Source organism: Diadema setosum, chromosome 2 (assembly GCF_964275005.1).
Source record: "Diadema setosum chromosome 2, eeDiaSeto1, whole genome shotgun sequence".
NCBI lineage: Eukaryota > Metazoa > Echinodermata > Echinoidea > Diadematoida > Diadematidae > Diadema > Diadema setosum.
In genome coordinates this window covers 35258149-35265681 of record NC_092686.1, presented here as the reverse complement: position 1 = coordinate 35265681, position 7533 = coordinate 35258149, and positions in this window count along the sequence as shown.

Sequence of the window (7533 nt, the reverse complement as noted above, 5' to 3'; positions counted from 1 at the left end):
AACAACAACAACAACAATAATGATAGTAATAACAATAATGATGATAATAATAATAATGATAATAATAATGATAATGATAATGATAATAATTATAATAATGGTAATGGTAATAATAATAATAATAATAATAATAATAATAATAATAATAATAATAAAAATAATAATGATAATAATAATAATAATAATAATAATAATAATAATAATAATAATAATAACAATAATAATAATAATAATAATAATATATGATAATAAATAAATTGTTTGTTTGCATCGTGTAGCTTCGTTTGTGTGAGCGCTGTTTTTCTATCATTTGCTACAATCTCCTCATTTTACCCATATAACTGGGCCAAAAGGGAAAAGGGGGAAATCACTTTTGTGGGCGAGAACTGAACTCGGAAACTTCCGTTATAGAGCACAAAGTCTTACTATTCAATTGTGCTTTCACTTGTACGCGTGTGTTTAATAGATAGATAATAGATAGATAGACAGACAGACAGATAGATAGATAGATAGATAGATAGATTGAGAGATAGATGAAATGATTGATAGGCAGATTGATGGGGGGAGAGACATGAACTTGGTTTACTATCGTTCATTTATCAATATGTAAACCGCGATTTTGGCGAAGAAACAAGATTTAAGAACCATATAACTACAGATGGCGCTATGCTAATATCAGATACCTACCAAAATGAGTAACCTGCACACGAACTATATACATTGTATGTGCGTTTATCACTGATTTTCTCTTGTGGGCTTGTGTAGTTGTTGCTGTTGTTGTTCAACGCAAAATTCAGCCACGACTGCCTCCATGCTATAGAATTTGACAGTGACAGAATTTGAATTTGACAGGATGTCATACTTAATCTTGGCTGTATAGAATATAATAAACACCTTTTTTTTTTTTAATCATAAACAATACACTCTAACTCAAAATGGAGGTACATGGGTAGTCAGCTACAAGCCAGAAATCACACACAAAAAGTAAAACTATAATGTGGTTGTAATGTCATCTTTTTTTTAAAATTAATCTTTTGTATTTTCCATTGTTTACCATTTGGAGCAGTGATTTTAAAAATGTCGAGTTATCACATTTGATGCACCTTTATTTTGTAGGTCAGATGGTATTGTATCACACAACATCCTACCATATAATAGTTTTGCAATAATGCCTAGAAATTAAATATAAGGAGATATCACTATTTTTCTCAATAAACCAAACCTGCAGACAATCTATGTTAGAAACAATTTTATTATGAATATTGTTTACATTTTGTATAACATTGATTACACTGATTGTTTTCTACATTGGTCGTTTCCATCCTTAACTAACATTTTAGAACTATTTTGAAGCGCTAAAGCTGGGTTTTTATTGAGATTTTCATCTGCAAATGGTAAATAATGCCATTAACCAGTTCTGAGGAGTTCCGATAGGTTTATTAGAAGCTGGAAAGCAATACAAATATCGTGTCGCGGATCAGTGCACTCTAGTCTGCAAAAAATTGCACTGAATGCGTCGTCCAGTTAAAACAGGAATGTCGCCCTCTCTTGACTACAGAGGACTCCAAAAAGAGGTGGTTGAGAGACGTGAAGGGCAGACGTGGGATGTAGACTGTATTATACTTATGATACATATAATTATTACAACATTACCATAGATTATAATCTAACAGAATATCAAGCATGCTTCAATGTCATGACAGAAAATATGCCATTAAAGGGGATGGCTAGTAACTGATCAGTGGGAATCAATGGGAATCCTGGGAGATGATTGTTCCCATCCTTGTGGGATTCATTTTTAAGAGTATATCTTATCATATATCCATTGTTGTGTGAAAATCATTTGCTTCAGAACGGTCTCATATTCAAGTAATGTGCAGTTTAATGTTTCCAGGTTAGCATGCCTGTACAGTAACGGGGCATTAAACTGCACATTACTTGAATATGAGACCGTTCTGAAGCAAATGATTTTCACACAACAATAGATATATAATGTACTTTTAAATGCATCCCACAAGAATTGGAACAATCATCTTTCAGCTTTCCCAATGATTCCCACTGATCAGTTACTAGCCATCCCCTTTAACGCTGCTTTATGAAAGTAAGAACATCTAGTGTTATATATAAGCACCCTCTGTGTCTTAAGTCCCGGTACTTTGTGTAGTTACATCTACTGAAATCTTTGCATGTTACCAATGTTAAAATAGTATTTTTTTTCTTTCTTTACATGAATCGTGTATCATCTGTTTAATAACTTAGCACCTGCAAACCCCTTCCAGTTCAAATGTCAGTGTTAGCTTATGATACACCAGGAAAATCACATAACGCCATAGATAAAATTTGTCTCGTCGATTTCAATAGAAGAAATGAAAATAATCTAGTTTGACTCTGTATGCTGATGATAAAATCGCGACACAATAATCATACTGCTTTTTTTTCTCTTATATTCCCTTTCCACTTTGTTGCTCCCATTTTTACGATAACGTTCAATGCAGTCCTTGCATCGAAACTTTTTGTCGTTGTCCTCCGACATACTATTCATATGCCTCGTCTATCTTTTTTTTCCCTTTCATTTTTAATGATTTTTTTTTCCATTTTTTCTTATTTTTGTCCTTCCTGCCTTTTCTTCTTTGTCTACAATGGTCTAGTAAGTTTCTGCAATTGATTTTTTTTGTGTGTGTGTGTGTGCAGCACATACATTATTACCTCATACTGTACTCATAAAACGTATGCAATAGTCCCTCATATTTCACAAACCCACACCCACACGGATCCCCATTCACGCTCTCTCACACACACAAACCAAACACACAGGCACACACACACATGGACAGATATGCTGATACGAGATGTTTGCCATTATGAACAATGCTTTTATTAAAACGTCATATCAATATGTACACAAAAGACGACAAATTCAATATCTTCAAAAGGAATCAAAGTAACACGACAATCACGATACAAACAGAATTTAGAATTATTTCACCATCATATAAAAAGATTATGTACATCCAGCAGCTATACAAAACACAGATATTAAACTTGCGTTTTAAGTAGTTGATCATAAATACGTTTGATATGTAAATATTACCGTTATGAACGTTGAGCAATTGAGATACCCTTTCATTACATAAAAATTAATGCTATGAAATCTATCTACTCATCAAGCGTCCCATAAATAACTGCCTTCCATGCAACTTTGCTCTAATCTACATTCTTATTGCGATGCGGCGAGTTTGTGTTTTAATTTCGAACGTTAGTAACGTGTAACGTGACCAACACGAAACATACGCTCCTTTGAAACTGCATTGAATGAACAGGCAGAAACTCACATGAATACACACACTTCAAAGGTTTTCGTACAGCTCAATAAATATCATTAAAAGCTCCAATGTACATCGACGTTGTCAAACAATTTCTACCTCCTGATTTCAGGGGTGTTAGTTGTGAATTACCACCACTATACGCACATACTATAAACTTTATAAATGAAACAAAGCAAAAACAAAAACAAAACAGAGTACCGGTACGCCGATTCACCCGCTCTTAATTTCTTAATCGGCTACCCTGGGCTGCCGCCGTCGGCTAACCTGGGCAATCACTGTTCAACGCAAAATAATTGTAACCATGACAACATGCCATATCACAGACAGTCTCTGGCAATAATATTTAACACAGTTCCAGATTCGCCTGAATGTCTCCGAGCTAATCTTGAGCAAGTTGACACTGCAATTTAACAATGTCTTGAAATTTAAATTGATGATTACAATTTCCAAGAATGTCATTAATTATAGTGTGAAAACAAAGATATAAAAAAAAAACAACTTTTTGCTTCAAACCAAGGGAAGAATCGAAGAACTGATATTGCTTTACCACAAAAACAAAGTAAGTAATTCGTAATAATATAATTTAGGTGTTTAGTTGAAAGATGCTCATTTAATAATGAAATTACGGTCAAAATTTTATACTTTTACACAATTGACATTTCACAAATGCGATAAGAAGCATCATTATTTCGCACACGACGTATATCTTTTGTTCATTCACGTACATTGTAAGTTCTCCCTGGATCAGCATTGATATGTTTCTCCTCGAAATGGACGCTTTACATAATGGAGCTATTCGTACATAAGATAATTATGTATATACACTGTACGTTTACATACACATAATATTAGGACTCGACATTAGTCGGGTAGCCCGGGGCCACCAAGAATTGATGTCGGGCCACCATAATACTTCCAAAACGGTTATCGTTTGGCGACCCGATCGGGTAGCTAAGATTCAAACTTTATTGTTATGTCTTCCTTTATTTCGGGCCAGTAAATTTTCATTTCGAGCAACCACAGTTTGAAATTTGAAGATATTCGTGGCCCAAACGGACCACAAGGGAAAAAAAAGGTTTTAGTGTCGAGCCATGTATATAGTTGCTAGGATACAATTATGAATAAATCTGTCCTGGCCATCTCCTCCTCCTCTCTCTCCAGTGCCCAAAATCCAGATAAAACAAATTGGTCCCATACTGGCGTCATAATCATGCCACCAATAACGAGAGGAGGGGAGAATGTAAACATGAAAATCTTCAATTAATTGACATTATAAGAGATATAAATATGACATAGGTAAGTTTTGTTAATTCGATTTCACCATGATGTTGGCTTGATTTAAACAGTTTATAACTATGGAATGTTGTTGACAGAAAATTAGAGTATCATCGGTGTTTGTTTTGTGTTTTTTTTTTCTCGAGAAATTGATACTTGAATTTTGATATCAGTTACTCTTAGAATCAAATTTTCATTGGAGATGAACATAAGAAAGATACATTTTAAGTAAATAATTTTAAGGTGACATCTATTGGGCATCGCCTAATTTCTAATTTCCTTAGAACATGGCTTTTATGATACGTTTATCGATCACTCGAGGTTGCCCTAATAGTCTCGCAAAATACAATGTAAGGTCAAAAGTATACGGTGTCTCGTAAAGTCTGCCACGATGGTCGTAAACAGAATATCCACGTGGCCTTTTCACATATTCCTTATTTTGAAGAGTCACTGTTTGGGTAAAATCTTTTGCAAATATTTTTCCTCATCCAGTTAAGATATTCCCCTCTCCAGACTACTGATAGCCGCACAATAAAATGATCCCGAAACGGATGCAGATTCCATCGTTTCCACGGCAACGGGTCTCGTGATGATGATGTCTGGCCAGCGAGACGTAAGGTCTATGAACGTTGTTGTGCTCATGCGCGTATAATAGGACACTCACGAGGATGCGTATGATATGGATATTTTTAGCTTGGTTGGTCAGCCACGCCGAAAAGCGAGACGTAAACGTCAAAGAAACTAATACAGCCCCACAGGGATCCTGATGTAGAACATGGTGTAAATAACCATCAGGGTACGCCATGCCAAACATCAAGAGGTCTGTGCTTGTATGTGATCACATTATTATGAAAGCTAGGGTCTACATCTGGCAGGAGAAGGCTATTGCTGCTTTCAGGTATTGTCTGCAGATATCTGATGTAATCAAAGAAATGAAATGCGTCTCTTTGCTTGTGTAAATACATTAATGAAAAAAAAATTCCAGTTATGATAATTCATGTACATTATTTGATTACATTTGCAAGGTGAGTTGCTGTTGTGTTTTTTTTTTTTCTCTTGGAGGTGGTAACTGATTTCAAGCTTTCGAAGTGATAAAAAATTACATTGTATATAATTTCTTTGTTTATTTGATGGAAGTAAAAATAAATTTGAATCTTCAATCTTTGAAAAAAAAAAATTATTTGAGTTTATTTTATCCAGGATTAACCTTCATTCATGGTTTGAGACAAGAGTTACCGTTTTGTTAACAGATTTAACATACTGGGCTTCTTGTCCCTCGGATGTGCTTCTGTATATTGCACAAAAGACACTCGTCTACTTTTTTTCGTGTAATTATCGGGATTTTTTTTTCACTTGATTTGGTTTTTTTTTGTATGTCCTGATTGCATATTCACGATAATTTAATAATCAATATTCTTATTGATTGTTGATTATCGACATTTTGTTATGAAGCTTTTATCTTAATAGTGGACTAAGCTTATTATCTGTTCACATTTTCAACATTCAATTGTCGCAATATATAAAGTGTTTTGTTTCAATGTGACAATTATAATTATTTCATATCTTACTAAAAATGCAGCTGTATGTTACTCCGCAATTCAGCCTTTTGGCTGCCACGGCAGTTTTGTGAATGAATAAAGCAGATTGAACTGAATTGAATCAAACAACATGCTCATCTCTGAGACGGAAAGTTCAGCTGGCAGTGCGAATACAAAATAATTCGTCCCGAGTTCAGAATGATTTCCATGACGTCATCATATCCACCTCGACACGGACTGGACTCATCTTCTCCGGCAGATTTGGTTTACGTAGTACAAGCACTGCTGGATGAAAGAATTCTCTGTAGATCTGAAAGACAAAATGAAAACAAGAGGAACATGAAGGATCAGGGGATTTAGTCATTCATTTCAAAGTATCACTGCTGTATACGTATTAACTCTCATCGGGTAATCACTGACGTGTCTTGCATACCCTGACAATTTTAATTCTACAAATTTAAATTGACAATATATTACAATTTGTGCGATCGATGTATCAAAGCATGCTATACGTGGCTTTAAATTGTCACAGGATTTAAAAATGACTTTGATCTTTAGCTGGACTGACTTATATCGTAGTTGACAAAACTAGCAAGAAAATCGGATATCATTTATGTCATTCTTTGTTTTTGCCTCGCTGTCGCATTGAGTGTACACAATTAAAAAAAAAAAATGGGGAGACAGTTAACGACGTTTCACATTCCGTTCATCAAATGCCAATGCGAAGTTAATAGGGTAGATAATTATTATGAACAACGATGATTATGAACCAACAATATGGGCGTGCAGCTTAAAACCAAAACAAAATACTCCCTCCTTAAAAGAAGAAGAAAGAAAAAATGAATAAAAAAAAAAAGCCACTGCTGGTAAACCTCTTTTGAAACGTAACCCACATGGCATCTTTGAATTGACTACTTCCTCGCGCAAGCAAACTCTTGGCTTTCGTGTCTGGACTACTCTGGCGGGGAACTCTCGGCAGTCATATAGCCCTTTGTAATCAGAGGAGGTCAGAAAGTATGATGAGACTCCATCCCAGAAGGTCAGATATGTTGATTGGCTTCCTGTTGTTCTTTATTGTTGTGTGCAAGTGTGTATGCGATTATGTGTGTGTGCGCGTGTTTGTGTATATTAAAATGTGGATACGTGTTTGTGGGTGTGTGCATACTTTGGTGATGAGGATGTAACTTTTTTTTTCTTCTTTTGCCTCATAAAACTGATAATTAATTCCTAGTGATATGCGGGGCCATAAAAATCGACAGGATCCGAGCCCGCGCGCGCACGCTCGCTCCATCGTGCCTGGGGCAGGAAGTGGGATGTTAACAACGACCACGAGTGACGCACTTCCGCCTCCTAGTTAATGAAGTCGAGGATGGGGGGGGGGGGGGGGGGGTAGA